Source organism: Gigantopelta aegis, chromosome 14 (genome assembly GCF_016097555.1).
Source record: "Gigantopelta aegis isolate Gae_Host chromosome 14, Gae_host_genome, whole genome shotgun sequence".
In the NCBI taxonomy this organism is placed as follows: domain Eukaryota; kingdom Metazoa; phylum Mollusca; class Gastropoda; order Neomphalida; family Peltospiridae; genus Gigantopelta; species Gigantopelta aegis.
This window is the reverse complement of record NC_054712.1, coordinates 36,975,806-36,998,396: the sequence shown is the minus strand read 5'-3', so window position 1 is coordinate 36,998,396 and position 22,591 is coordinate 36,975,806. Positions and strand designations below refer to the sequence as shown.

The 22,591-nt window shown below is 37.5% G+C and overlaps 1 long non-coding RNA gene across 1 annotated transcript in view; it reads left to right on the top strand.

The window, feature by feature from the left end:
• LOC121389391 overlaps nucleotides 1-22,591 on the top strand; it is a 27,972-nt gene continuing 5,381 nt past the window's right edge. Inside the window, exons 1-2 of the long non-coding RNA XR_005960057.1 lie at nucleotides 1-87; nucleotides 17,446-17,565. This is a non-coding gene — a long non-coding RNA (uncharacterized LOC121389391). The remainder of the gene's footprint in view (nucleotides 88-17,445; nucleotides 17,566-22,591) is intronic.

The window sequence follows — 22,591 nt, the reverse complement described above, 5'->3', positions numbered from 1 at the left end:
CTCAACTTAGTAAGGCCCTTACTAAGGGGTCGTTGTGCAACTACTTATGCTCTGGGATAACGTAACGTTATGGTGGAATCGAAGGAGGTGAGTGTTTGTCAAGCGTTTAGTTATAGATTTTGGATGTAGAGAATAATACATGAGTGGCCGTTAGATACCATTTATCTCACAACGAGGTTTTTTTTTAAATGTATCTGACGAGCGAAAGCTAGTTTGATACGTTTTTAAACGAGTTGTGAGATAAATGGTATCAAACGGACACGAATGTATTATTCTGTTTCTTACATATCCTAAAAAACAAACAGGTTTAAGCAAATTTTAAAATCTTTTTCGACTAAAAGGTATTTACAGCCGTTGCACTTGTAGCACTTGTTGCACTTATGTCGACTTGTTTATATCGACTCGTATGACGGCCATTCTGCAGAACGTCACGGTTGTTAACGTTTAGTCTCTACATGTCCGAGCCTGTCCTAGCAGCGCTGGAAAATTGACCGTCCCTCTCTAACAAGAAATAGGAACCGGGGTCACGTCAGGTCAGGTCACGTCAGAATGTTTAACGTGCACATTGAGAGCAGGCTGTTGTAGCGCAACGCCTGTCTTGGGCACAGATGTCGACCTCGGCCGGCTCCTCCGTTCAGGACAGGGAAGGGGTGGGGTGGGAAGGAGGGGGACGGCCTGCACTGGCAATCCAACCGGGGCCGGTAACAGAGGTCGGCCCCTACTACTCTTTTCTAGACTTTAAATTGTATTATATTGATACCATCTCGTATCCTCCGGAGTCGGGCCCGTCCGCACCACTATACGACTGGACTATACCCTAGTCTGATTCTCTCTCTCACTCTCGTTCAGACGGATCCGGGTTCTCAAGATCTGTATTTCAGCACAGCACTACACCTGCAACGTCTATTGACTGTCAATCTAGGGGTTTTCTTGACGGGATGCAACCCATCTCGTCCCTATAAGCTGTGCACCACAACGGCCTTAACGAGGCCACTCACGTGGACATATCGATCGGACTTTAAACTATTAGACATTCGTTCAAAATGTTTTGTCGAAATTACTTTTAAAAAAAAATACTATTATATAGTCCGATCCTCTCTTCTTTCTCTTATTTATTTTTGGACTGTTCTTCTAAAATGCTCCAAATTATATAAATATTCAGCCGAGCCGTCAATTATTATTTGTTTGGCTTGTTACTTTCCGATTAGCAGCAAGGGATCTTTTATTTGCGCTTCCCACAGACAGGATAACACAAACCATGGCCTTTGTTGAACCAGTTATGGATCACTGGTCGGTGCAAGTGGTTTACACCTACCCATTGAGCCTTGCGGAGCACTCACTCGGGGTTTGAAGTCGGTATCTGGATTAAAAAATCCCATGCCTCGACTGGGATCCGAACCCAGTACCTACCAGCCTGTAGATCGATGGCCTAACCACGACGCCACCGAGGCCGGTGGTAGTGGTGGGAGTTACATGCTTGCGAACTGTTGGAGTAAATATAAAACAAAATATTCATTTAAATCCTGTTTATTTAGATCGCCATTTAACTGGGCAGGAAGGGTTGTGCACATATCATGACTCCTCCAGCTTCAGACACGGGGGGGGGGGGGGGGGGGGTCCAGTTCTCCCTCCCACCCCATCTCCCTTCCCTTCCAAAGGCCTATAGTACATAAGCCAAACCAAAAATTGGTACCATCTGAGGGCACCAAACAAAACTGTTATAATTGTTTCAGTACGCCCTAGGACAAAACACAAATGTATGATGGACTTTCCAATAGGGTAGCTTTACCTAGTTATCACACTTTTAACATTTATTATTCAGGTGGTCAAACAATCCGAGAAATCCGTGTTTTAGTGTTTACAAAAGCACTTACAAACCTTGCAGATAGATACCCACAATGTTCTTTGTTTTTTTTTTGCATCTTTCGTAAGTGCTGATTAAGGATCTGAGAGGTGTTATTTGGTATTCTTGAGCATTTTGTAATATTCAAGATGGCTGTCAAAACAGAACTGGAAACATTTACAATCATTTATCAACTATGCTTAAACCGTTGATGTTCATGACGGTTTTTTAGGGGTCAGCGGATTCATATTGAACTACTCCCAGCTAATTAAGACATTACAATATTATTTACATCCAAGATGGCCACCACTGTAGTACAGAACAAGAAAATTAAAAATGATCTCATTTTACATCAACTATAGCAAGATTGCGATGTTAGGAATAGAGTAGTCCATGAGCAAACGGGGTCGGTCTGTACCATCTGAGACAACGAATGCTCAGAGTGATTTTTGTCAAGGACTACATCCCTAGAAATGGAAAAATGTATGATAGCATTGCAGGACTCACAGCTTTCTGTGTGTATCTACCCGTTTTGTGACCTTTCCTCCATTTTCACGACAGTTATATGTTTTACGGTACTGCTAAAAGGTGACTATATTAAAAGCAATGTAAAGTATTTGTCAGGGCATTTAAGAATGAATGAATGAATGAATGTTTAACGACACCCCAGCACGAAAAATACATCGGCTATTGGGTGTCACACTATGGTAATGTAAACAAATATGGTGATGGTCAACATCAATATATAAATTCAAAATTTAAATAAAAACAGTGTAAAAAACTGTGCAAAAATACAAATATCACAGATACTCAAAATTTCAATTTGTGCTGTATTGGCCATTCTCAAAGAGAATGTTACACCCCTGCACCACGGTGAGGTTACAGCACGGCATTTAAGAATGCAAACTTTGGAGGATTGGGAGATAACTCATTGGAGAAATCAGATATTCACACAGTTTTATTTTTCAGTAGAAATGTAACATAAAATTTAGGCGCAGAACCTCTAATATTCTCTTTAAACATTCTAATTACAACAGAAACTCATTTGGACATCCAGTTATTAGTTACGTCATATAAATAAAGTTTTGGTGTAGGATTTGCTGTGTAATTACACATTGTAAACCCAATCCCTATTTCCTCAACAGTTATATTTTTACAGAATTGCTAAAGGGTGACCATATTACAAGCATTGTAAAAGATTTCTCAGGGCATTTAGAAAAACAAAACATGGGAGATAATGGATTGGAGAATTCAGACATATTACCAGTATTGAAATCCTTTGAGGATTAGGGTCTCATGTAACAGTTTTTCTGTAACGTTACAAAATACAACAATTCACACAGTTTTAGTACCGGGCTGCGAACCCTGTACCTACCAGCCTGAAGTCCGATGGCGTAACCACTGCGCCACCGATGCCGGTAGCACTTGCTGTGTAATTATACATTTTATAATCCTACCCCTATTTCCTCAAAAGCAATATTTCAATGGAATTGTTAACAGTGACTAAATAAAACACATTATAAAATATTTATTAGGATGGGCAAGGCAAAAATAAGAGATGAGCAAGTTAGTGAAATATGAATTTCAGAAATGGAAGCCATCGTGTCATCCCTACAGGGTTAGGGTCTCAAGTAACACTTTTATTTTTACATTACGTAAAGCAATTTCCACCATTTCTCAACAGTAATTTCACTTGATGTTTAGATTGACATCCTCAGATGTTCTGTTTCAGGGATTTTATTGCACACACGTCTATAGTAGGCTGCTAAATACTACTGAACTCCTGCATGTAAAGTGAATTTGACGTTATATGTTCGCGAGATGCCGTTAAAATGATATCTCATTAGACTAAAACCAATTAAAAGTCAACGTTATTGATTTAAACCTCATATTGATCATGTATTTATTGTTATCTTTGTAATATAACCATGACTACAAAGGTATTATTGTTTAAAGTTGTATCTTTGTACAGAAAGAAAGAAATGTTTTATTTAACGACGCACTCAACACATTTTATTTACGGTTATATGGCGTCAGACATATGGTTAAGGACCACACAGATATTGAGTGAGAAAACCCGCTGTCGCCACTTCACAGGGTACTCTTTTTGGTCAGCATCAACGGATCTGTTGTATGCATCATCCCACAGACAGGGTAGTACATACCACGACCTTTAATATAACAGTCGTGGTGCACTGGCTGGAACGAGAAATGGCCCAATGGACTTTGTACAGAGTCCATGGAAGATACTAATATATCATAACATGGCTACACACAAGTAGGCAAATACTGTTGAATCCACAACTTAAAAGATCAAAACAACACATTTTTATTATATTCAAGTTTACCTATTCATTAATTGCATTAATACACTAGTAAGTGATTCAGCTGTACACGTTTCCTAAACTTTAATATTAGTGCATTGCTACCTTCATAATTATGACATTGAAAATAACATGACAGGGTGTGTCATACACCCTGCTGAAGACCAATGATAGAGCTTTATGTCTCCTGAAACTAGAGGCTACCACGAGTTAGTATTTCAATATTTTTCAACCACCATTTAGCCTAATACAGACGAATCTACCTTGGAACAACATTGATAGATTGTAAGTGGCTCTCGCTGGAGGAGCAAATGTTTGAAATTTTATGTTTCTGGTGCTTGTTCCGAGCCGACGATTGTATTTCAAATTGAGAACTAGAATCAGAGCATCTCAGAATAAAACTACCTTTACAAACCATTGCCGTACTGATGAACCAAACAGTTTGCAAAGGCATAAAAACGGCTATGTCATTATTATTTTAAGAATGGAATCATTCTTAATGCTATAGACATCATATGATGGTGATTTCAGGGGGTGTACATGGGTATAGGGGTATATGATTGCTGTAGACGTAGTTAGTTGAGTCCTTGAAGTAAAGATGTACAACCGTGTACAAGTAGATCATGAAGCTCTAAAGGTATTATAAGACAAGTTTGGTCAGTTTACTATTTGGGCAAAAAGCCAACCAAGAAAAAAACCCCAGTATGGTTAAAAACTTACGAACAGTGGCCATGATGTCAATAACAAATGACAAGTTTCTCTGATGTGTATATTCATAGTCCTCAGTATTGAGATGTGTTTCTAATGCTACAGTCACATATCCACCGATTTTGGATAAGGCGCCTGTACTTCAGGGAAAATTTGGAAAATTTCACGGCGGCCGCAAGGCTGGCGTGGGTATCCTGTGGGTGCCTTGGCATTCTATTCTTGCCGTAGGGCGCATCAGAAGCTTTTAGCGCGGATGTAAAAGTTCCTGATGTGTCATAGAAATTTTCATTGGCCGTAAACCCGTAGACATGTTGTATACAGCATTGCACGGGCACCGCACGGGCCCAGTATGGCCCCCGCAACATTCGTATGACACTGAATTTCGGGCCCCTTAAATCGTACGGCACCCGTACAATTTCCAAGATCATTGTACGAGTATCTTACGATGTCCGTGCAAGTCCCTCACGAGCTCCGTACGATGTGTAAAAATCGTACTGTATCTCACGGCTCTTGTCCGAATGTCGTGCGGCGTCCATATGATTATCCTACGGTACCCTTGCAGTTTACTCACCGGCGCCTCGCGATTGCAGTCAAGAAAACTTAAAAAGGCACCACGCGGGCCCCGCTGGATATGTGACTGCTACACACGGATGCCGCAGACCCCTGCAATACCCCCGATTTCCCGAAATCATAGAAATACGCCGTAGGTAGAAAGATTGGTATGGGGCCCGGTAGATATGTGACTGCAGCATAACTCTTTGAGTGGCTGGCTTTTCTCTGGGCTGATCATCATCCCATTGTTGAATCTCAAAATAATGAAAACTACCAGAAACAAGCCACAGCAAACAATCAGGAAGATAGCCAAGGAGGTGAATATTGTGGAGAAAATGATTGAAATCGCCCGTGATTGTGGCCTCACAACAAAGGACCTTTTAAAATATGATGTCACCCCCTCTTCTATCCTGTTCAGTGACAACAAAATGATGACCAACCCACCTCTATCAAAACAGGAGGAAATGTTCTGGCCTTCAAAAAACAAGAAGCTTCTTCTGGAGAAACTAATCTATCGTCATTTTCGTGGAAATACTTCTGAATCTCGGCAATACGCCACTTTACTCGACCAGGTAACAAGAAACAATGAGAGCTAGCAGTGTGTTATGGTTTACAAAGACAAAGAAAAAAATCTGGCCCACCTTCTATCAGCATTTGAAGTAGCTGACCTTCGTATACCCATTCATGTCTTGGATTCTCTCGAGGAAGGAAACAAAGTATGTGTTCTAATCTCCAATGAAACGTGATTGTCGCCCTGCTCTACCACATCCCTGTATTTCTGCAACACGACCTTGATGAGCTGTGGGTACCAACTGGAGTGGGAGATTCCACTCGGTAGGTGTGTGTCCCTTCATACTCTATTCGACATCCTGGGTCATCAGCACTGTACAGTATTCCCAGCTTTGTACAGCCTTACTGCGTGTGACATCACCAGCAAAGTTGGTACGAAGAAGGCAGCTTTGAAAGCAGAATTGGAGAAGTTTCTCAAAAACTTTGGGAGATATTCAACTGAGATACCACAACTGTTATACCAGAAATGTCTGTGACCTCCATGCAGAGATTTTCGATTTCATAAATGCAGCTCTCTTGACAACCTGCCGTCGACCAGCCACAGTATCATGCCTCATATTCAGCGTGCGTTCTATAATGCCCACACCACCATGCATGCCTTGCAGAGCCATCTCAGCCCTGAAACTGTTGGATCACTGAAACCGTAAGATTGTGCAACATCGCAGAAATACCCTCGAGGTTAATTGGTCAGTCATATGCTCATGTCATAAGTGTATTAGGTATCAGGTCAATTTGCCCTTGCAGGATGGCTGAGGTCAAATGTTGCAAATTCTGTCGGTGTAAGAAAACATCACTCAATTCCTGTAAAAAATGTAATTGCCTGATAAGATTAGCTTGAGTTCTGCTGTATTATGGTATGTTTGAAACTTTTGCACTACTAATGTAGTAATCTCACTTGAAATGTTCTTGTAATCCTTAAATAGTAGTATTTAGGACAGTTATCAATGATAAATAATGTTAATTCATGAAAGGTTCATTTGTATTATATTAAACACCATATTATCTGGGATATAGTACGGAGGAGGAGGGGTGGAGAATTTGTGTATTTGACTCTCTTTCTTTAAATGACACTTGAAATGTTCTTCTATATGCGAAGTTATGTCTCATTCTGTATTCGGCGGCCATTTCGGACGCCATCTTGAAAGTATGCCAATTAGGTCAACACTAAAAAAATCACAGTAATGGTACCAATCAATTATTTTGGGTTAAAAACATATTTATAGACACCAACATTAACTTCTTGTGACACTTACTTTAGGAGATATGGTCATTTGACGAAATGCCCTAAAAGTGTTTATTTTAGGGTGTAGGGATACAATGGGTCCTGTCACGGGGATCCTGATAATACCCGTAACTGAATAAAACACGATTATCCAAATATCTCTCCTAACTGTATATCTATTAGATCTCTCTGTATCGGGCAGGCTACTACCCGAGTGGCCCGGCTCTGGGAGTAATCAGAGCTAAGATCTGATATAAATATATATATGTAGCACGTTTAGTTCACTAGAAAACACAACAAAACACAATACTCTTTGGAATCTGTATTAACTCTAACGCTGACAAATGTACTTGCCGCAGTAGTTAATTAACAACAACAATATAATAACAACCCAGAGCTAATCACTTAATTAGTTAATCACTAGGTGTCTAGTTTACACAATACTCTAATCACTTCACCGTAATACAACACACACACGGGTGATAATTGAGAAACGCTGCCAGGGGAACTTAATTAATAAAGGAATTACAACTCTATTCCTAACTGGTCAATTTTTAATTAACCCTTAAATACTCATTCAGTAACCTTGTAATGCAGAATTAATACTGGTACATATCACAATAAAGACAATAACCTACAGTTTACCTAGGTCCTCTAGGATGACCGGCTAAGCTTTATCTGACCAAATACTCGTATAAAAAATATTAGAACAGTGAAGCCTACAACTTACTTCGTCAGATTACCGGAGACACTGTCTAAAGAATATTGGTATAATACAGTATTAGAATATTTAAAGTCACATCAATCACATCAAAGTTATACAACAGAGCAGAAATATATAGTTACCAAGTCCGGTCTGAACTAATATAGTTCGTTCAGTTGGACAACGTCCGTTCCCCTGGATACTTCCAATGTTTCTCCCTGATATATCTAAAATCCTAGCTATTTATTATAAAATCCCAGACTGGTCCGGAGACAATACGCGAGACCGAATCTTATGATGTGTATTTTTTCACAGCGACCAAGACGGTATATTTTCTTACAAGCCTAGACTGATCGTCGCCAGTTCGCTAGAGATACCATGGTCGCGCGGAGGTATTACGTAACCACTCTCCACATGGCCTCCACACCTGGTCTGGGTGTGTATTAGGAGGCACGGTCGCGCGGAGGTATTACGTAACCAAGCTGCACTAGCCCCCAACACAATGCACATAGCCACAGGCGAAAAGATAAGAGCATGTTCCGTCACAGGTCCCATGGGTATCATCCAGCAACACGAGGTATCAAATTGAAAATTGTATTGCTCTGAGCACTTAATGAAGAAACGTTTGGCCAATTTGTGGAACTTTGCTTACAGTATTTGTTGACTGAGAAGCCATTAAACTTTGAGCTACTTTCAAATCGAAAGCAATTTCCGAGTAAAAATATGTAAAATAAGCTCATTTTGTGCCCCAAATCTAGGTTTGTGACAATGAATAATGCTAAAATATAGTTAGTAAACCAAAAACAATTGAAATAAATCAAAATGAATCATCTATGGATGTCAAATAATTATTTATTGCATGAAACTCTAATATCGTCATTTTAGCCTTTTGGCGGAAAAACAAAAAAACATAAATGTGCTCTGCTGAGAAAACGTACTTAACCTGGAAGTGTTACGCAAACTTTTTCTGAAGGCCTAGGCATATAGAACAAGAAATTGTAAGTTAACTCTCTAAGAGAGAAATGTACGCGAACTACCCCCAGAGCCTATACTATATTAGAAAATTGTATTACCTAATAATCAAACAAAAAGGGTTATGTGAGACCCTAACCTCCAAATGATGTCACCATTGCTTCTATTTCTCAGATTTATACCCCGTCAACTTTGTCTAGGTTTGCCATGTATATCTTAATAAATATTGTATGATGTTTTTATTTAGTTACCCTGTTAACAATTCCTTTGAAATGCCGCTTTTGAGGAAACGGGTAGGGTTATCAAAAGGGTTGTTACACAATAACACTTCCAGAAAAACTTCATATACAGGACGTAAATATTAACTAGATGTCAAAACAAGTTTCTGCTGCAATAAGATCCTTCAACAAGAATATTTGAGGTGCTGAGCATAAACTTTATGTTAAATTTCTACTGAAAAATAAAACTGAATTATATTTTGTAACGTTATAGAAAGAGTGTTATCTGAGACCTTAATCCTCAAAGGATTTCAATATTCCATTACCTCCCAATCCTCCAAATTGTGCATTCCTAAATGCCCTGACCAATATTGTACAATGATTTTAATATAGTAACCCTTCAGCAATTCTGTAAAATTATATCTGTCGTGAAAATGGGGGTAGGGTCACAAAACGGGTGGATACACACAGAAAACTGAGTCCTGCAATGCTATCATGCATTTTCCCCAGGTGGTACCAATTGGCCAAATTGTGGGTCCTGGCCCATGGACTAGAGGGTTTTTTATTCATCAAGGAATATATTAACAACAGATGATAACTGAGATATTGCATCATCATTTAAATGCACGATGGCCCCGAAAATGGTCGTTATGAGTAAGATGTAGCCATATATATATTACATTCTATTTACCCCAAACAATAATTTTCACTTAAAATAGTTTAATACATGGCATTTTAGGGTGCAAGGAATTTAATTCTTGCAATAACTTTCTACTGAGAAATTTTATCATTTCCAGAATTCAAGATGGTTAACGAAATGGCTGCAAAAACAAAGAAATGTGTTATATGCACCATATAAATCAATCTTTTTTAAACCACTTGTTACGTTTTGAAGGTGTTCAATCCATTAAAAAATCTATAAGTAAAGTTATCTAAAATGTCATCTAAAATAATAATTATCATGCTGGCCTCTATGTCTTAAGGGTGCACCGATCTACTTTTAAAACTTACTTCATATAGACCAAGTCTATAATACCAATCTGGCTGTGATAACTGGGCAAGTCAATAACTGATCTTTTGGTAAAAGACTGTGGAATTAGTTTTTATCATTCCCATTTTCTGTATCTTTATAATGGATACATACATATACTATACTATATATATATATATGTATGCATCCATTATAAAGGTACAGAAAATGGGAATGATAGAAACAAATTCTATATATACTGTATACGTCATCACTACATTTGATTAACTATGACAATTTGTCTCGACAAACTCGTCCGACATCACGTTTTTTCGCTGTAGTATTGTAATTATTAGTATATCTATCCGGTTATGCCTATAATATTACCAAAATTATTTGCCATATCAAATATCAACAAAAGGGTTGTTGCCTTGCAAAAATGATTGATATGAATATAATCACCCAACAATCTTAGATGGCCTAACAATGCACACTCATAAAATACATCACCTTGAACACCAATATTACCCAGTCTGTGAAATGTGGTTAAAAAACTGCATTGAATCGGACGATTTCAGAGGGTGCATGGCTTCACTCCATGTGAAATAGTTACTTGTGGAAGTGTTTTTAACATCTAAGATCTGGCACCGTGTTTGTAAACCTTAAAGTCTAGACTTTAATAAAGTCCAGACTTTAACGTCATGGCAACGCCATTCAAATAGTATTACGTTAAAGTTTGGACTTTATTAAAGTCTAGACTTTAAGTTTTATAAGCACGGACCCTGTACCATCTAAAGGTAGCTTTCCTGGTGACGTACCCATATTAGCATGTAAGTTCCCAGGTTTAATAGGTTTAGATGCTTCAGGCAGAATTCTTGCTTTTGCAACCTTTTGTATTATAACAGCAGTATTACAGCCAGGAAGGGCATGAATCATCCAATGAAAGCAACCTCTGTCCTTGCTGTTTTCCCATTGCCCATTGCAGTTCTTGCTAATTGCTCTATCATTTGGACAGAATCCAGAAGAAATATCTCTGAAATTATGCAACTAATTCGGTGTAGCCTTTCAACAATACAGTACCCTTTTTCAATGCAAAATGTGAATGTTTAACAGAACAGTTACTATATAATTTTCTGTAGCTGTCATGGGACAAATGCTAAAACAACTTCTGCAATACTTGTGTCGTTATTTCAATCATGTTAATAATTAGCTACTAAGTTCATTTGGTGAACGTTTGGAAAGGCATCTGGTGCTGTCGTCACACGATTATGCATTTGTGTGAGATAAATGGTCAACAAAATGCAATGATAAAGTATATATCAATTATATAGAGATAGAAAATGGGAATGATAAAACTATAATGGATGGCTGAAAGGTTCTGAGACTAACTACGATGAAATACACTAAGGGAGTTTGTTGGTAATTATCTTGTAACGTAATCCCCTCCGCAGTCTACACACTGCTGTCATTGATGCTCGAGTGCCTCGATCACACTAGTGTCGAAGGCTTCCTCCTGGTGGATTAAAGAGTCATTCACAGCAACAAATGATGTCATCATCATTTGCATAATGCTTATCAAACAGGGTTTTTTTCTTCAAGTTTGGGAAGAGGTAGAAATCTGGCGGTGCCAAATCTGGTGAACACGGATAATGATTAATAAGTTCAAAGCCACGGTCATACATAGCAGTCATGGCAACAACATATTTGTGCATAGGTGTATTGGAACCAAGCGTGCTGTAACCTTTATTATACCCAGTTTATTCCATAATTTCTAATGAGAAATGCCTACAGTATTGGCTATGTGATGTGTGGTGAGTCGTCAATGATCTTTGTATTTTGGTAGTGTCAGTTGAAGATTATCCTGGTCATGGATCATTTTCGACACTCCCTTCTCTTCTTGAACTCCGTTGTCCACCTCTTAACTGTTAACAGTGACATCATCCCTTAAATTTGATACCAATTTCACATGGGTGGCTGTTGGTGTTAGCCCTTTCAGTTGGAGATACTTGATGACAGCGCAGAAACCTGTTTTGTCATTTGTTTTATCAATAAAGAATACCTAGTCACTTTTTGATGACTGTAGATATATGCTACAAGATTTTGTATTTGGTTCAAATGCAGCCTATAAGCCTAAAACATATTGTATTTAATACATGCAAACTTTTATGAGTGTACAATACACCATTCGTAATTAATCTCAGAACGTTTTAGCCACCCTTCGTTTAAACACTAATCACTATATAGAGGATAATAAACGAGTTACCAGTTATTTTCAAATTTATGTCCCGAGTGAAATAATTTTCAGTTGTCACGAGGGACACAAATCTGATAATAACTGGTAGCGAGTTTGTTATTTTATTTATTACCACAGCTATTTTTTTATCGACAACCCTTTATTTTTGACGCACATGCACGAAGGACAACCTGTATAGAACCGATGTAAACTACTTTACGCACTGGTCTCAGAATTGCTATAACTTTGTAATTTAATCACGTTCATAGATCATTTTCAAAAACAAAAGTTCTTTTTATTCTGCTACAAAATCTATAATGAATTGCATTAAAGTGACATTTTGTTATAAATTAAACACCCAAAACAGAGAACCGTAAATGCAAACTCTTTAAACTACATGACGTCATTTTGTGTGCTTGCCAAATCGTGATGACGTCATTAGATTAGATTAGATATTTATCACCCACCTGGTGAACGTATAGCGGTGTCGTACAAATACGGTACGCACCACGAGGGTCGTACTGGATGTACGTCTTTTTATTGGTTGGACAGTAAGTCTACCGGGACTTTTTTTTTCATTCATGAAAAATTACGTTGTCAACATTCCACAAATTTTACTATATATTTCATTCATTTTTTTCTGTAATAAAAATATACATGTATATATGTAAAATTGGGACGACCAGACAGGTAGCGAACTGGTTTGGGGACGAAATATGGATTAAAAAAAAAAACGGAAGTAGAACAAACTATTTTGTTAAGCAGCGACCTTTGGGACATACCGTAGTGCACACTCTTGTGATATCATTCCGCCACAGTGTAAAATGTTTACATATTCGAAATGCAGGAATTTCTATTTTTTATGACAAATATTCAATTGTTTGAAGGTAGGTAATAAATAAAATACCACACTCGTTTTCGCTAGACATCATTTTTACGAAACTCGTGAACTTCCCAAGGTATCTGACCTCACTTTCGTTCGGTCAGATACCTTGGGAAGTTCACTCGTTTCGTAAAAATGATATCTAGCGAAAACTCGTATAGTATTCTATATTTATTACACCGCGATGACGGAGATACCTATGAGAGATTTTTCATATCCCACAATGTGAGATATGCTTTTTGAGAGGTCATGACCTCCGATCACTTTTCGCACCCTTGTTTTGGCTTTGTACATAATAAATGTAGCATATCTTACCGTAATTTCACTTGAAAGCCATATTTAGTAAAAGGTACAATGTTTTAATCATAAGATTTTCTTCAAACACAGTCAGGTGTGTTGTTCAACAACAAAAAATCAATAGCAATTTTGCACTGAAATTTTTCCAGAACGGAAACGTCATGTACCCAATTTATAGTTATTGTAAGGAGATGCAAAGTGACGTCATTGGAATACTGACGTCATTCAAATTCAAAACTAATTATTTCAATTCCTGTGTATTTGTTTGCTTTTTAGTATACACATGCTTTACAATTTACAGCTGTTTACTACTAGTGTGTGTTATTTGTTTTAATTATTTGTATTTTTGGGATGGAGGGACTCTATGACATTGCGAAAGCATAAATACTTTAATAGTATAAAAAGAGTGTATAGGCAAAGAAGGGTTATACGCTCTGAATCACTCCGCTGTTTTGTTTACGTTCAGTGTCCTGTTTAGTGAGAGACAAAAAATATATTTGGCGACTCAAATTAATAATGTAGCGCATTGTAATAAATAGAATACTATACTCGTCCCCGTGAGAGACCGTTTATATTACAACTCGTGTGTTGTCGATCGTACATCACTCGCTTCCGCTCGTGATGTACGATCGAAAACACACTCGTTGTAATATAAACGGTCTCTCACGGGGACTCGTTTAGTATTCTCTATGTTTTAAACGTGCTCACATACCTCTATGGTTTCGAGCACGCCTATCCCCAGTCCGGCCTCCGATATAATCGGTGGTCTGACTCGGGGCAGGAAAAACCTAACTATAATAAAATTTTGAAATTTTAAACTGGAGGTCAAAAAGAGTAAATATATTATGTCGACATTAATAATTTTGAATGCGTTCCCAAAAGAAATACAGAAATCCCTACTCTACACCTATATAATTATTTAAAATTAACGCAAATTTAGATGGGGAAGTCTAAAAATAAAAAAACAAAAATTACAATTTATTTAAATATTTAGTCCCCAGAGGCAAGGGAAAGGGTAGGGGGGTAAGCCCGGCCCACAGAAAAGTTATATTAAATTTAATATTTATTTAAAAAGATTACCAGTCGTATTTAGGGCCTTGGTGTAACCAGGAGGAAGGGGTGGGGGTGGGGTGGGGGGAGGGGGCGAGAAGGGGGGCCGGAACTTTCACAGAAACCTACGGCTAAACCGCCTACGCCCTATGGCCCCAAAAAACCTAACCACCGGCACCACAACCACCCCCCCACCCCCCCCCCCCACCCCACCCCACCGTGTCCAACCGCAGCTCGATCCAGTCATGGCAATCATTTGTAGAAGGTCACTAGAAGAGTGACCTAAAGCTTTAGTAGAAGGTCACTAGGAGAGTGTCCCAACCCAGTTACCTGCCCTGTTGAATTATATAATTGTTTAATTACAAATTTAAAACATAGTTAAAATAATGATAAAAAATATGAAACAGATTAAATGAGCGAGCATGCCAGTAACCTACATTATATTTTATTTTATTTTATTTTTAAAATAGATATTAAACAAATTAAAAAAGACGAACTATATACATGTATAAGGTGCAGTTTCCGGAACGGGGAGGGGATTACTGCCAGATAAGCCTCCCCCCATAATCCGAGCAACAATCACACATTCAATCATACAACATATATACATTACACAACAAAACAAAACAAAAATTAAAAGTAATTGGCTAAAAATAAAACCCCGCCCGGCCCCTCAAATAAAACGGGGGGCAAGGCGGAGAAACCCCAACCAATTTAAATATAATTTATTAAAAATAAAAAATAAAAAATATATATATATTTATATATATATATTTAACTGCACCCCCCCCCCCCCGCCCCCATTAAAATGTGTGGGGGGGGAGGGGAGGCAACGGGCATACAAATCAAACAAAGTAATATACAGTTAAAATTGATTATATATTAAAAACTACAATAAACAAGTAGCCAAAAAGATTAGCCTATAGATACCCAGTGTTATCCCAAGTATAACCCTAGAATTGTACAACAACAAGGTGATAATTACCCCTAGCTTAATATTATAATGAGAAAATAAGGTTAATTAATAATTTAAAAAAAAATTAAATTAAATTAATTATTAAATTCCGGGGAGAGCGACTGGGGGGTAAGAAAGGAAAAATAAATATTAATTTTAATTTTATTTTAATAGGTTTAATTCATCCAGGTACCGGACTAAGCGAGATAGCACTCCCAAAACGCATACCCTAATGGACATTACGTGCATAGATGACGTCATATTTAGTACTGACAAGGTCATTGGTGTTTTAAGCGTCAAATTGTCCAACAGTATTGTTTCTTAGACCAATGCAGAATATTTTACACTGAGAAAATATGGAAAATACTTTCCCTGTTATGAGTGACCGCTGGGGTAATAAGCTCATTTTTCACAGCAATATTGGCATTGTGAACTATTTGATCCATGTCAAGCAACTTTATATGTAGAGCTTTTTGGGGAAAATGATTGGTTTACCCTTAAAACGTAGCAGTTGGTTTCAGAATGATAGTTTTGGGTGATACAATCGTCATTTCTTTGTTTTTGCAACCATTTTGGAATCTTGGATTTGTGCAGCGGTATAGTTTATCTGTATTGGAAAATGAATACCAGAACTGAAATGTTTGCCATATAAAAAAAAACTGTATTTGAAGTATAAATTATTCTTTGAGAAATATATGTAAACTCTTGGCGGCCATTTTCACTAGCATCTTGGATTGAAATGATAATGCAATATGTCAGTTAGAAAGAGCTCGTTATACATGAATTCCTTGGCCCATAAAATCCATTCAATAACATAAAAATATCTTCCCAGTTGATGTAAAATTCGATAAATTAGGATGTCCTTGTTATAAATTACGATTTGCCTAAATAGTGGCGGCCATCTTGGATTTTAATGATGGTTCAATACCTTAATTAGCTGGGGATAGTTCAAAATGAATTCCAGGTGAATGTTGACAAGTGCATTTCAATTTTTATCATTAAAAGTAGATATATATTGACATACAGATTAATACACATAAACGTTATTAAAGTTTTAGATAAATACCCTCTCTCAATTAAAACTAATTTTATGACCTTAGGCTACTCTGCAGGAAAGTCCATCATGCTGTTTTGAGATCCAGATACATACCCCTATCAAAAAAGCATAGTTAAGTTTGGTGTCCTCGGATGGTACCAACAGACCTCTTTCACATTCCCATTGCATATATGCGCGAAGAGTAACGTCCCTTTACGAATTAGACGGTATCGAGGCTGTATAGAAATTGGAAGGCATAAGCGACAGTTGTCATGAGCGTTGTGAGTAGCTTCGTAGGAGCTGTGAATATCTAGCGACTAGAGTATATATTGCGTATACGGTGGCAAAATGACTGCAAAAAAATTGGGGCCTCGGCTCATGGACTACTATGTATAGCATTTAACAATGTCTTGAGATTTTGATGTCATGGAAACCTCATACAAATAATAAAATGAAAGGTGATAATTAAATGAAAGGTGACCTAAATACAGGTGCAATAATATTACGGCAAGCTAACACGAAACTTTGCAAATATGTGTCGCTTAGTAAGAAATGTAAAACCCGTGGAACTCCGTTTTCAATAAAGTGTCCGTTTATTCTGTAATAATCTATCTCGTTCAGCTATACACCTGAAATAATGACTTTATATCACCATTAATCAAAGTTGTACCGGCATTACATTCGCAATTTAAAGATTTTGCAAAGTGACACATTCTTCTTATTCTTCTTCTTTCTTCATCTTCTTCTTCTTCTTCTTCTTCTTTCTTCTTCTTCTTTCTTCTTTTTCTTCTTCTTCTTCTTCTTCTTTTTATTATCAGGTCCATTACCATCATCATCATCGTCGTCATCATCATCATCATCATTATCATAATTATTATCATTATCATCATCATCAACATCATTCCACAGAGCGATCGCCTGGTATGCTTAGGACGCAGGATTGAATCCCACAGCAAACCTATTCTCCGATTGTTTTCACCCAACTAAGCTACTACCCCATGACCAGTATGCCGAAAGACGAAAGACGTGGTATGTGCATATATTAAAGGCTATTTCATGTTTGTTCGTTCTTGTTTTATTTTGTTTTTTTAGTTGTGTGTTTTTTTGTTGTTGTTGTTGTTTGGTGTGTTTTTATTTTGTTTTATTATTATTATTATTATTATTATTATTATTATTATTATTATTATTATTATTAGAAAAAGAAAACAAAAACCCTCACAACTGATCCTCACGCCAGAAATAAAGAATACACAGAACAGGATAACTTTTAATTTTTTTAAACAAATGTATTGTAAACAACTGTATTTAAATATTGTATGTAACGTTTGTCATTTTCCTTGTGCTTCTTAAAGATAATGATTGTTTTATTATATAATTATGAAGGTATTAATACATTTTGTCAATATGTGACAAAAATTAATTTTGGAAATTTTATTTGCCGATAGGAATTTAAATTGCCTCTTTTTAACACTAACCAAAAAAGTAATAAAACGCCAAAGAGCCATGGGATAACAATATGAAAAGATAACCTAGTAATAGAAAAACAATGGATCAAAATATATAATGTCTGTAGTGTAAGTAACTGTTAACATTATAAGTTCGATTCGTGTTCTGGGGCAGACACTGATGGCATGGATTCAACGATGTGCCAAGTTTATTTTACAATAGCTGTTGACAGAAATAGCATTTCTGTGACCTCCAGATTAATACTTTGTCACATTTTATAGAATTTTTGTCAAATATACTTTAATAATATCTTTTCCTTATCCGATCGAACATACGTCATGCTATAAGTATATTTGTGCAATGTTTCATAGGAATGGCGTTTATTTAATGAAAGCTAACGTAATAATTATTTCTAAAAAACGTACCTGACGTGCCAACATTGTGACACCATCATTTGGCGGGGGGGGGGGGGGGGGCTAGCCCAGTGGTAAAGCGTTCGCTTGATGCGCGGTTGTTAAATAAAATATTTCCTTCCTTCCTTCCATCATTTGGCTTCGTATACAAATAATTTTAGATATTTTAGCGTCATTGCACTTCGTACTCCTTTTCCATTCAATTGTTTAAAGGCATATTATCACAGACCACTGACCTATGTAATGGTCTAACAAAGTACTACCTGAACAAAAATAATTCGATTCGTCCCTAAATGTACTTTATTCAACCATCTTCATAACCACCATACTCCATTTATTAATGATATTTTGTAAAAGTAATTGAATTATGGCAATGGTCCATAATTCAAAAACTAAAATTGCCGAGAGGGTTGATATGGATTTCACTCTATCATGGTTCAGTTACGGTGATACAATAGCTAGATTTTGTTTCCAACAATTAATGTAATTTTTAGTTATTATCCATTTTTAGAGAAATAAGGTCCTTAAATCCGTGACAGTATGCCTTTAAATTACTTGTTTTTCAAATACAATTAGTTGAATTGGTAAGATACTAGAAATAGTGATGCAACATTGATCTCAATAATTACACGTCGTTAATTTACAATAGGGGTAACGGAAGCATTGTTCCAAGTAAAAGTTCGGTAATGAAAATTACAAATATCGTTTTTATATTTTCACTAATACAAATACTATGAAAATATTACTTCACACCGATTATCTCTTTATGGTTTCTGTACATTTATATATTTAATAGCTATGTGTACATTAAAAAATAATCTTCTGTTGCAAATGGAAAACTGTAGCTGGCTTTCTCTGAGGACTGTCAAAATGATCAAATGTTAGAACATTCAGTAGCCAATGATTAATTAAGCAATGTGCCTTAATGGTGTAGTCATGCAAACCAAACTTTTAACATTAATTTAATGTACTAGTACGCGTTTATGAGTCAATTCCTTGCAAATTAAATGGACTACAATTGCAAAGTCATCATGCCTCCCATGTTGCATACTAGACAGTAAAAGGTAAATCAACCCAGTGCTTGACAGTTCAACACAAATGTAGGTACGGTGCTTTTAATTTAATTTTGAGTACGTTCATTCCATAGAAAACATATTGGGTTGAATTTAGGAAGCCCGTTTTTCTTAAACGCATGTGTTTTAAAGTTTGTTTTATTTAACGATATCTCTAGAACACATTGGTGTATTAACCATAGGCTACTAGTATTGAATGTCAAACATTTGGTAATTTTGACACATAGTCATACAGAGGGATCCCGCTACATTTTTCCATTAGTAGAAAGGGGTCTTTTATATGCACCATCCCACAGACAGGATAACACATACCACTGCCTTTGATATACAAGTCGTGGTGCAAGGCTAGACTGAGAAATACCATAATGGGCCCACCGACGGAGATCGATCCCAGACCGACCGCGCATCAGGCGAGCGCTTTACCATTGGGTTACGCCCCGCCCTTTAAGCACTTTAAATGCAAAAGGTTTGTTTTATTTAACGACGCCACTAGAGCACAATCATTTTTTATCTTATCATCGGCTATTGGACGTCAAACCTATGGTCATTCTAACACTGTTTTTAGGAGAAAACTCGCTGTCGCCACATAGCCTACTCTTTTACGACAGGCAGCAAGGGATCTTTTATTTGCGCTTCCCACAGGCAGAATAGTACAAGCGATGGCCTTTGTTGAACCAGTTATGGATCACTGGTCGGTGCAAGTGGTTTACACCTAACCACTGAGCCTTGCGGAACACTCACTCAGGGTTTGGAGTCAGTATCTAGATTAAAGCTCCTATGCCTCGACTGGGATCCGAACCCAGTACCTATCAGCCTGTAGATCGATGGTCTAACCACGATGTCACCGAGGCCGGTCGTTGTTAAACGCGTGCAAGTCAAAAAATAGGATTGGTAAATTCAGCCCATTGCATAATGCATACGTAGTAAGGTTTTTGATTTTGATAACTGTGGGTATGACCATGCTATAATCACAGGTCAGTAGCGTTTAAAATTAATTAACTGATTGGTAAAATTTGCTGATGCGCTGTTGGTCTGTGATTGGTCCCCGTCGGTGGGCCCATTGGGCTTTTTCTCGTTCCAGCCAGTGCTCCACGACTGGTATATCAAAGACTGTGGTATGCGTTAGCCTGTCTGTGGGATGGTGCTTATAAATGATCCATTGCTACTAATGGAAAAAAATGTATCGGGTTTCATCTCTAAGACCAATGTCCTCTAGTGGTGTCGTTAAGCAAAACAAACTTTAACTTTTATTAACTGATTGTCACGATTTCATATTTCTTCTTTTGTTAAGCGACATGAAAAAAAAAACCCGGCCTCGGTGGCGCAGTGGTTAAGCCATCGGACTACAGGCTGGTAGGTATAGGGTTCGCAGCTTCAACCAAGAGCGAGTTCTTAAGCGCTCAGTGAGTAGGTGTAAGGCTACTACACCCTCGTCTCTCTCACTAACCACTAACCAACTAACAACTAACCCACTGTCATGGATATATAACCCAGATAGCTGAGGTGTTTGTTCCAGTGCAGCGTGCTTGAACCTTAATTGGATATAAGCACGAAAATCATTTGAAATGAAATGAAATGAGAAAAGACAAAGAGACAAAAATAACATACCTTGGAGGGACTAGCTGTCGCCATACCAAGCGGCGATGATTCAAAAACGCGTCGGTAGTACAAACACACAAAAGAGTAAGATTATCAGATGCTGATAAAAAATAATTACTAAACATTGATTACGAGGTACTAATACCTGCTTCTGTAAGCTGCCACAAATAATACAGCGAACGGCAGATGACTTGCAGGGACACGCCCTTTCTGCGAGGTGTAGAAGTATTTTTTTTATCTGTGATTGTGTTTGTCGACTGATAGGCAGAACGTGGCAGTGCTTGCTGTATGTCATTATTGTCATCTAAGGGGTTTGATTTGGTGGTGTGCACCCTGAAAAGAGGCTAATGTAAGCATACTGTAGCCCCCTGTCCTGCGCATCCGGCGGAAGTCGACACCTGCACCCATAACAGGCGTACGCTACAACAGCTTGCAGTGGCGGATCCAGAAAATCCATTTGGGGGCAATGACACGAGGAAAGGGAAATTTGGGAGAGGTTTGGAGAGGGATCGTAAAACCAAAAAAAATTAATATATAATAAAATTATAACTCACACAATTGTTTTAATTTTTTTTTTTTTTTTTTTTTTTTTTTTTTTTGGGGGGGGGGGCGGCGGGCCCCTGGGACACCCCACCCTCTAGATCCGCCTCTGGCTTGCTCTGAATGTGCACGTAAAACTTTCTGACTTGACCCGACATGCATCCAGTAATAGAGAAGGAATGTTTTATTTAACGACGCACTCAACACTGTAATAAGAAGTAGAGCAGCAACCTTTTTTTAAAATGATAGACCCTAACTTTTTAAAGACTACTGTGTATTTTTCATCATTTAGATTTTTTTTTTATTTTTATTTTTTTTTTTTTGACAATTGAAATTAGACATTTCTTAGATTTAATAGTTTAGATTATCCATTTCCGTACATCCGAAGTGTTTCTGGTCATTTTAGTGCTTCTAATACCACGAAATGCATTTTTAAAATATTGGTTTTTAAAAAAAAACCGCACATACATCTTAGAATTGATGATTATGGAGACAAGCTCTGACCTATTTTTAAGAATATTTCCCCGTTTTAGCGTCACTAGCTCTTGTTTTATTCTACTGTAACTTATCCAAATGTGTTATAGGTATGTAGATGTCTGTTTTCACGGGTTGAAACTAGAATATGTGACTTTAACCAGCATGTATGCAATTTGTTTCGTTTGCCTCTTTCTAAACAGGACAGGGCGTGATCTAGCCTAGTGGTAAAGCGCTGGTGAGCCCATTATGCTATTTCTCGTTCTAGCCAGCGCACCACGACTGGCATATAAAAGACCGTGGTATGTGCTATTCTGTCTGTGGGAAGGTGCATATAAAAGATTACTTGAATGGAAAAAAAATGTATCGGGTTTCTTCTCTTAGGTTGTATGCCCAAAATGCGAAATGCCTGAAATCCAATAGCTGATGGCTAATAATGAATGTGCTCTAGTGGTGTCGTTAAACAAAACAAACTTTAACTTGTCCGTAGGATGGTGCACTGTATATAAT